The sequence below is a fragment of the Otolemur garnettii genome, unplaced genomic scaffold, assembly GCF_000181295.1.
Source record: "Otolemur garnettii isolate 467f Iridium unplaced genomic scaffold, OtoGar3 scaffold00153, whole genome shotgun sequence".
NCBI lineage: Eukaryota > Metazoa > Chordata > Mammalia > Primates > Galagidae > Otolemur > Otolemur garnettii.
The window spans coordinates 2,196,479-2,203,825 of NW_003852548.1; positions in this window are offsets into that span (position 1 = coordinate 2,196,479).

Here is a 7,347-nt window from a genome sequence, read left to right on the forward strand (position 1 = left end):
CTTGAGCCCAGGAGTTGGAGGTTGCTGTGAGCTGTAATGCCATGGCACTCTACCCAGGGGTACGGCTTGAGGTTCTGTCTCAAAAAAAAAAAAAAATATTTGGGATTCCCATCCTGTCTATTTTTTGTTTGTTTGTTTGTTTGCAGGGGCCGGGTTTGAACCTGCCACCTCCAGTATATGGGGCGCCCTACTCCTTTGAGCCACAGGTGCTGCCCCCCCCATTCTGTCTATTAAAAGTAATTTTGAGTTCTTGTCAATTCTTCTACAGAGACTCTTGATTTTCATTAAAATGGGCCAATGCTTGGTAGCCTTCAGGGGAGGGAGAAGTTAACAGCAAAAGTCTTCTCAGCCCTGCCAATTACTACCTGCCTGGCCAGGAGGAAGTTTCTAACCCTCACTGTGTGTCAGCTTCTTCATGGTTACAATAATTCACAGTGCTATTGAGAAGATTAAAAGAATTAACACAGGTAAGGCACCTAAAACAATGATTGACACATAGCAATTACTCAATACATATTTGTGAATTGAATTAATGAGTTTTTCTTAGTCTGAGAATACAGGATTCTAATCTGTCCTTTCATACAGGCTACCCACAGAGTAACTCTCTTTCCAGACTCTTCTGTCCAGCAAAGCAGCCCCTGAGCAGCAAAGCTCTAGTCCTGCACCCCTGGCCCACTTCCCTCTTGCCCTCACACTGTTAAGATGCCCCTCCAGAAAAGAGCTGGCCTGGAAGCTCCCCTCTCCTTGACCTCTTTAGGAGGCTCAAGGGAGGACACCTTTATACTCAGTGGGGTGCCAGGTGGGAGTTGCAGGCCCACAGCCTACTTCCCAGAAGAGCCTGGGGAGTTCAGAGCCCAGCTTCTGTCCCCCAAGCCCCTGGCTCTGCTGGAGTAAGCAAGTTTCTTTGCTAAAAATTAAACATCCTCTTTGTGAGCGGCAAGAAAACAGGACATGGGAAGCGTCTCACAGGGTGAACCTGGGCCCCAAATGCCTGGCGCCCTCTCCTCTCTTGTGGAGCAGCAGCCTGGTGGCTTGACCTTCCTTTCTCACACTCGCATGGCTGACAGGGAAGCCACACCCCCACAGCCCCACAGCCCCCACAAAGCCCTGGAGCCCTTGCTTCTTCCCTGGAGCCCAGGAACTCCTTCAGGAGACTCTGCGTTTCTGTCTGCGCCTTCTCCCAGGGCTCCCCAAAAGTGTGGACGCACCACAGAGGAAAGAATGAAAGAACAAAGCAGAAACTGGGTAAATCCAACATACATTTACTAAACACCAGCTCCATGTCTGCCCTGTTCTAGGCCCTGGGAGGCAGCAGTGACTACAACAGAACAGGAATCCCTGCCTGGTGAAGCTCCCACGCTAAGGAATGACAAATCAAACATTGGATTTATCCAGTATCTGCCAAGCTGGCTCCCATCCATGTCAGGGGATTTGCATTTCACGTCCCCTCTGCCTGGAATACTCTTCTTTCAAATATTCCTAGGGTGTGCTCACCTTCAGGTCACAGTTCAAATGTCACCTCCTCAAAGAAGCCTTCCCTGACTCTGTTATTCTTCATCCCTTTCTAGCTTTAATCACCACATGACATGTCACATATATATATTTTTTTGCGACAGAGTCTCACTCAGTTGCCCTGGGGTTGAGTGCCATGGCATCATCATAGCTCACAGCAACCTCAAACTCTTGAGTTCAAGAGCTCCTTGGCTCAGCGCCTATAGCTCAACCGGCTAAGGCGCCAGCCACATACACCTAAGGTGGCGGGTTCGCATCCGCAGCCCGGACCCGCCAAACAACAATGACGACTGCAACCAAAAAATAGCCGGGCGTTGTGGCGGGCGCCTGTGGTCCCAGCTACTTGGGAGGCTGAGGCAGGAGACTCACTTGAGCCCAGAGCTGTAATGCCACGGCACTCTACCCAGGGGGACAGCTTGAGGCTCTGTCTCAAAAAAAAAAAAAAAAAAAAGAGATCCTCGTGCCACAGCTTCCCAAGTAGCTGGGACTACCCCACCACACGCCTGTCTAGGTTTTTCTACTTTTAGTAGAGATGGGGTCTCACTCTTTCTTGGGCTGGTCTGAATTCCTAAGCTCAAGCAATCTGCCTGCCTCAGCCTCACAGAGTTGCTAGGATTACAGTAGTGAGTCACCGCCCCAGCCTACATGTCACAATTTTTTTTTGAGACAGAATTTCACTTTATCTCCCTCAGTAGAGTGCTGTAGTGTCATAGCTCACAGCAACCTCCAACTCTTGGGCTCTAGCGATCCTCTCAGTTTTTCTATTTTTAGTAGAGATGGGGTCTCGCTTTTGCCCAGGCTGGTCTCAAATTCGTGAGCTCAAGCAATCCATTCGCCTCAGCCTCCCAGAGTGCTAGGATTACAGGCATGAGCCACCACACCTGGCCATTTATTTTTCCAAGACAGAGTCTCACTTTGTCATACTTGGTAGACGGCCATGCTGTCATAACTCACAGCAATTTCAATCTCTTGGGCTCAAGAGATTCTCTTGTTTTGGCCTCCCAAGTAGCTGGGACTATAGACGCCCACCACAATGCCCAGCTATATTTATTTATTTATTTATTTATTGTAGAGATAGAGTCTCACTTTGTCACCCTCGGTAGAGTGCCACGGCGTCACAGCTCACAGCAACCGCCAACTCCTGGGCTTAGGCAATTCTCTTGCCTCAGCTTCCCAAGTAGTTGGGACTACAGGTGCCCACCACAACAACCAGCTATCTTTTTGTTGTTATTGCAGTTTGGCCGGGGTTGGGTTTGAACCCGCCACCCTCAGTATACAGGGCCGGTGCCCTACCTGCTGAGCCAGAGGCGCCGCCCCTGGCTACTTTTAGAGAGGGGGGGTCTCCCTCTTTCTCAGTCTGGTCTTGAACCTGTGACCTCAGGCAATCCACCTGCCCAGGCCACCCAAAATGCTAGGATTACAGGCGTGAACCACCACGCCCAGCCCACATGTCATGTATTTATAATACACACTTAATAGTATATATTTAACACAATTACTTCAGTAAGTAAACATGTATGGATAATAGAGCATTTATATATTAGCATATGCATCTAAGTCATGTATAAGATGATACATAGAGTTTTATACATACACTATGCAAAATGCACAAAATACATTCCATTATAGATATATTTTATTCTCTTTTTTTTAGAGACAGAGTCTCACTTTATCACCCTGGGTAGAGTGCTGTGGTGTCACAGCTCACAGCAACCTCCAACTCCTGGGCTTAGGCGATTCTCTTGCCTCAGCCTTCTGAGTAGCTGGGACTACAGGTGCCCATCACAATGCCTCGCTATTTTTTGTTGCAGTTTGGCTGGGGCTGGGTTTGAACTCACCACCCTCAGTATATGGGGCTGGCACCCTACCCACTGAGCCACAGGCGCCGCCCAATGGCATTTTTCTTTTCTTCTTCTTCTCCTTCTCCTCCTCCTCCTCCTTTTTTTTAGGCAGAGTCTCACTACATAGCCCTCGGTAGAGTGCTATGATGTCACAGCTCACAGCAACCTCAAACTCTGAGGCTTAAGCGATTCTCTTGCCTAAGCCTCCCAACTAGCTGAGACTACAGGCGCCTGCCAAAATGAGGTTCAAACCCGCCAGCCCTGGTGTATGTGGCTGGCACCCTAACCACTGAGCTACAGGCTCCCAGCCATAATGGCATTTTTCTTTTTTTGTAGAGACAAAGTCTCACTTTATCACCCTCAGTAGAGTGCCATGGCGTCACACAGCTCACAGCAACCTCCAACTCCTGGGCTTACACAATTCTCTTCCCTCAGCCTCCCAAGTAGCTGGGACTACAGGTGCCCGCCACAACGTCAGGGTCCGGGTTTGAACCTGCCACCCTCAGTATATGGGGCCAGCACCCTACCCACTGAGCCACAGGCACTGCCGGATAATGGTGTATTTCTATTTGTTGTATTAGTTTACAACTATGTAATATATGTACTAGTAAATATACATCACTATTGCTACATAATCATATGCATATTGTTAAATGGTATCTATATTTATACACTTTTGCTTCTTTTTTAGAGACAGGGCTTTACATTTCCCAAGCTGATTTCAAACTCCTGGTCTCAAGAAATCCTCCTAAGCCCGGCACGGTGGCTCAAGCCTGTAATCCTAGCACTCTGGGAAGCTGAGGCAGGTAGTTGAGTTCAGAAGTTGGATACCAGCCTGAGCAGAGTGAGACCCATGTCTACCAAAAATAGAAAACCTAGCCAGGCCTAATGGCTGGCACTTTGTAGTCTCAGTTACTCAGAAGGCTGAGGCAGGAGGATCACTTGAGCCCAAGAGTTTGAGGTTGCTCTGAGCTATGATGCCATAGCACTCAACCTCAGGGAGACAGAGAAACTCTGTCTCAAAAAAAAAATGAAGAAGAAGAAGGAAAGGAGAGAGAGAGAGAAGGAAAGAAAAAGAGAGGAGAAAAGAGATTGGCAAATATTAGAACCTGAGACTCCTCTCCCCCCAAAGTAAGCCAGTTGTTAACTGTTACCAGCACCCTACTGACAGCACAAAGCTCCTAGCACATGGTAAATGCCATAGTGTTTATATTACTATATTTATGTTTGTCCACTGGGTCACAGTGTATAGTCTATTACATGTGTGAGTCAGAGTTTAAAATCTCCAAAGAAAACCCAGAATTACAAAAGGCCAGATCTTGTGCTAATAAGCTACATCTATTTAATCCTCCTGATAATGCTGTGAAATCTGCAGTATTGATTATCTCCATTTTCCAGATGGGGAAACTGAAATTCGGAGATGGTAAAACAGCACCATCCGTTAGCGGAAGCGGGGGTTGGAAGTTGCAGCAGAGAAGCATCCACGCGCTCGCGAGTTTAACTTTGCTTACTCTCAAGTTGACACAGCCACCAGCTGTTATTTCGCTTCTTGGCACGCGTAAAATGAATGGGCACTGTGCTTTTTACATCTTGGGAAATGTCGTCAGCAGGCTTGAGGACCACCGCGGTCCAAAAAGGGAGGGGCGAAAGAGCAAATCGCTCCCGGCCTCGAAACAAAATAACCGTTCTTGGGGCGTTGCTACATTTTAACCACCGGGCGCGAGAGCTTAGCGCTTTGATCGTACCGTTGCATGTTGGGAATAGTAGTTCTCAACACCCGGATATGTCGACACAAAATGACAGGATACACGTTGTATGTTAATTTAGGGTCCGGGCCGCGCTAAAGCCTCAGCCCTTTGACATGCAAAGTGGGCCGTGTAGCCGTAACCCTTAGGCATGCATAACACGCGTTCGGGTCAGACACGAACGCAAACTGAAGCCCTGCGATTTCTCTTGTGTTTGCCATTTCGCCCAGGCTTCGGCTGCTAGCAGACCAACCTCCTTCCTCTGGCTCCCCCGGTTCCGAAAGCTAAGGTGAGTCCTGGAGCGCGGAGGACGCGGATCCAGGCTGAGACTGTAAGGCACACCTGCTCTGTCCCGCCAGTAGGGGAAGGAGGGAGGTCCGCCCTTTGTGCTGCAGCTTCATAGTCCGGGCGGCTAGCACCAGATGGGCTCCAGAACTCCCAAGGTTTGCCAGCAGAAGAGGACCAATATTCAGGGTGGGCTCAGAGGGCGGGCTGGGGGTCGCAGAGGTCCACGTGTCCGTGGTCCCAATGGCGCCATGGTTTTTGAGGTATTAATGAGGAGGGACAGGGTTGTGGTAGGAGGGCTGGCTATTCATGGAAAGCTGGGTTGACCACAAGAATAACGGAGGTCAAGAGAAGTGTTACTAGATAATCAATTGGGGCTGATAAAAGTGCTTTAGTCGACATGTTCATGGGCCTGTTGGGGATATGTTCACTGATTGATTAATGAGGAGGTGGTAGAGTTAGCATCTAGAATATAATAGGTGGATTGCTTAATGAGGAAGTGGTGGAGTGGCTATCTGGAATATAATAAGAGGTGGATGGAGGCGTGATGCCCAAGGGATCCATGGCGGTATAACTCACAACGGGTTAGTGGGGAGCAATGGGGCATGGTAATTGAAAGGAAAATGGCAAGGCTATCAAGGGAATATAGAGAAGGATGGAGATCGAGATCAAGGAACTAATGGGAGTAGTGATGAAAGAAGAGACAATGAGAAGCTGATAGGGTATTGTAGTCAAAAACTTAATGTGAGCTATAGGACTATCAAGGAATTAATGGGGACTGAGTGAGCAAGGAGAGAACTGTAAGCTGTTGGGACTGTGATTATCTGGTGTTCAAGCAGTGGAGGGCACAGTGAGTGGAAAATGGGGAACTGAAGTGTGATCATGAGAGAGTAACAGGACTGTGTATTAATGAAGGGGTCACAGGGCTAGTGGAGTGGTCTATGAGGGGTCAGTAGGAGGGCTGAGCTAATGGGGACTTATAAATCAGTAATCGAGCACTTATGGGGAGCTACAGGCATTAATAGGGGTTGATAACGATATAGCAATATAAGAATTACTGGGGACCTGATCATTTTAGGGATTAATGGGGAATGGGGTGGACAGAATCTAAGGGGCTGGGGAGTACAATGAGGTAGTATTAGGATAATGGGAGTCAAAAGGAATTAGTTGGGCTAATAGGGCCATATGAGTCTAGGGACAATGGGGACAACTGGGGAAGTGTCACTGAGATGTTAATGGGGATAAGGTGGACAAAGAAGGGTTGATGGTGGGAGTGTAACAGGGTTTAATGTGTGGCGTGTGGGTGACAGAGTTGGGAAGTGGACCAGGTCACTGATGGGATAAGTGTTGGGTTTGTGGGGTCTTTAGTATAAACTGTGAGGTAAGTGATGGAGGAAGGGGGATCTGTGTGATGAACTGTGGAGCCTGTAAGCTCAGTGATAGGGTCCTTCAAGCCCTATAAAGTCAGTGGGGTCAATTCCAGGGTTTCAGTTGACCCATCTGCTGAATAAATCATTGCATGAGTCAGATGAGAGCAGTTTGGTTTGTGTGGTTATCTCCACCCTGCAGAGCTAGGTGGTATCCCACTCACCTGGTTACGGATACTGGGCAACATCAGCTGGTTGTTGGCAGTCCTTGGGCAAACTGTGTGTGAAATGGGACGGACGTCGAAGGACAAGCGAGATGTCTACTACCGCCTGGCCAAGGAGAATGGCTGGCGTGCCCGCAGTGCCTTCAAACTGCTTCAACTTGATGAACAATTCCAGCTTTTTCAAGGTCCTTAACTGGCAGATGAGTTACTGGGAAGTTGGTGTGGGGTGGGCACTGGAGACAGATATGTGGGCTGGATCTATAGAGCTTCCAGCGGCAGCTGGGCTCACTCAAAGGATCTCTGGAAGCAAGGAGACAGACAGGAAGGTGGCAGAATACCTGAGAGGAGTTTGGACACCTGGGCAGTAGAGAGA